This window comes from Oxyura jamaicensis, chromosome 3, assembly GCF_011077185.1.
Source record: "Oxyura jamaicensis isolate SHBP4307 breed ruddy duck chromosome 3, BPBGC_Ojam_1.0, whole genome shotgun sequence".
Taxonomy (NCBI): Eukaryota; Metazoa; Chordata; class Aves; order Anseriformes; family Anatidae; genus Oxyura; species Oxyura jamaicensis.
Window position 1 is genome coordinate 111,758,205 of NC_048895.1, and position 2,915 is coordinate 111,761,119.

The window sequence follows — 2,915 nt, forward strand, 5'->3', positions numbered from 1 at the left end:
AAAAAAATTTTTTTTTTTTTTTTTTTTTTTTTTTTTTTTTTTTTCATGTGTAAGATGTTTTTTATGGTCTCCTCTGTGCATATTGATGTTTTCTCTAACTTCAGGCAAAATATTGACACTGGGAGGATCACGTCTGTTATCTCTTAGTAAAGTTTGGGGAACTAAAGGCCCATAGATAATGAGGCCAGGGACTAATGAAATAACCTACTATGAAATTCTGCTGAGGGATAACTTAGATTAAATCATTCTTTCTCTCCCTGTCCTTGTCTCTCTGTCTTTCTCTCCCACGCAAAGCCACCTGCATATTGTATTTATACTGTGAAGCTTCTTGCACTGCAGTTTGGAAGCTGTGTCTCTGCTCTTTATTATAAACCATAAAAAAAATTAACATTATTATTTTTTTCTTTCAAAACTGAATGTTTGTTTTATTCTGAAAAAAATCTTGTCACTTCTTAACAATCAGTAATTTTATTATTATTATTATTACTATTATTATTATTATTATTATTTTGAACAGACTGTCAGGTACTGGGGATTGTGATCTAAAAAATGAAAGAAGTGATTCAATTCTTTTGCAGGTTATGTGTGGCTATGATGCTTCAGGTAGCTTGAGCAATAGACTTCCCTATATATTCCCTTTGACTTTCACTCCTTGCAGATCTTCAGGGGAACATTAATGCAGAAATAAAAAGTGAGTTGGAAGTGCATTGACGTTTACCTTTAAAAATAGTGTGTGTGATGAAATAATAAGACTGCACTGTTTTTCAACCTAATCTTTTATTTGTCATAGTCATCAGCTTCTGTACCTGGAGGAAGAGAAGACAGGTGTGTAAACCAGATGGACAGATGGAAGAAAATATCACTGAATTGTGCAGGCATGGAAATAAACCTAGGACAAATGGCATTTTGAATGGAAGGTGACCCAGTCAGTCAGTTGTAGTCAATTCTTACTAAAACTGAAACAGACTTTTAGAAAAAAGTTGGAACATAGTTGGAATGATGCTGAATGTTTGTTAGTTCATTTTGTGTGTGCGTGTGTGCTGGAAATAGGAGGGCACACCCAAGACAGGTCTCAAACTAGAAGCTTATTATACAATAAACTTATTGTGGCTTCCTTGGAGGGAGAAGATGTTATTTATTTATTCCAGTGACCTACCTTGCATTAACTGGGACATCACTTACTGTCATTAAGACATTTGGGGAACATCCTTCATTTCAGAAGAGCTCTGTCTGGGATTACCAGGCATATTTCTGCTCTCCTTTAAAATCTAAATTTAAATTCTAACTTCTTTGAAGCCAGTTTTTCCACCTTGCCCCACCTTGGTTTCAGCAGCCCTAATCCATATGCTGTTTCCCAGCTTCTTATTCTGACCTATGATCTGGATATTTTGCGTTCATCCTTCACCAATATCAGATAAACTGCCATGCAAGAATTTATACCAAGGACCCTTCTATTATTACTACTGTATGCAAGATTTTATAATAAGGGCTTTTACTGTTACTACTGCTGTATGATTAAAGTGATAGCCTGAAAATAACAACTCTAGTGAGATTCCCATCTCGGCTAGACAGCAGCATGGAACACAACATTTTGGAACTCAAATTGCTTCTGTGAGGCCACAAAACAATTGGCTGTTTTCCACTATAATTCTAAAATCTATTTTTATATACCTAATCCTGGAAAAATCATATAAGCTATAAAAATAACCTCAAATCATTTCATGTCAAGCACAAAAACTATTTTTCTGGGGATCATAATTAAAATAAATAAATAAACAAAAATAAGCAAATATTAGTGACTTGGTATTGACACAAAAAAGAATAAAAGAAAATGTGTTAGTTTTGGTCTTTTTGTAAAGTGACCAGCTGCCCAATGTGTCATAATTAAACAGACACACACGGTGATGAGCATGATAAGAATCCTCAGTTTTCAATTCATACCCATGAATGTACTGCTGAAGAAGTGCAGAATAATATCCACCTGTGTCTGGACTGCAAAGAACTAGAAATAAAAAGGAAATTTTCCTATAGCTTGAAATTCAGAGCAAATGGGACAGAAAACACAAACAAGTGGTTCAGCACATATACAGGTTTCATCTTCAGACAATCTGATTCATTTTGCACTTAAAAAGCAATTTATATTCATACATCTGGTTTTATTTATTTATTTATTAGAACTGCATTTCTTGATGCAAGTTTATTCGCTGAAAGAAGGACTTTTTCCTCTATCTACCAGAGCATTTACAATGAGAGGATTTGTAAATTTGCATGGGAAAAATGTTGATCAGGCTATATAGCTTTTCATGTGAGCTATTAAACAAAAAATGTTTTCCTTCCGCTTTAGGAACATGCAATGGGTATTCATCAGTACTAACTACTATAGATGTTTTTTACTCACTTCATCCCATTTAATAACCCTTAATTTTTTCAGTATGACCTGCACGTTCAAAAACAGTAGTCCAATAGGCCAGCATAGTCACCTTATAGTCATTTACCCATAAAGTGAGTGGATTATATTTTTGTGAAAGTTTTGAGGGCTGCAACACCCTGTATGATAAAACTCTCAGATACTCATATTTGTTCTTCTTCCTGAAGCTTTTCATCCCCTCATTGGTGTCCAGTGTTATATGAAACTTTATGCGAGTCTGCTGTAATTACAGGAGATGGGTCTCAGGAAGGCAGAAACAGCTTTGATGGGAGAGAGAAGATGGTCATTTTTTTTTATTATTATTTTTTTTTTACTTAAAAAGAAAGTCAATCAAATGCATTTCTAGGACAAGATTAAAAATCCTAGTTTGTAATAAACTGTTTCCAATCCTGACCCAGTCTTCATGTGGATCTGTAAGCTGATGGCCACCATGACTCACCATATTAATCCGTTATGGGCTTCAGATCACCAATTCCACAAAAATATT

At 34.5% G+C, this 2,915-nt stretch overlaps 1 long non-coding RNA gene across 1 annotated transcript in view; it reads left to right on the plus strand.

Annotated features, from left to right (window-relative positions):
- Positions 1-2,687, plus strand: part of LOC118164826 — a 7,792-nt gene extending 5,105 nt beyond the window's left edge. Inside the window, exons 2-3 of the long non-coding RNA XR_004749685.1 lie at positions 518-691; positions 791-2,687. This is a non-coding gene — a long non-coding RNA (uncharacterized LOC118164826). The remainder of the gene's footprint in view (positions 1-517; positions 692-790) is intronic.
- The last annotated feature ends 228 nt before the right edge of the window (positions 2,688-2,915 follow it).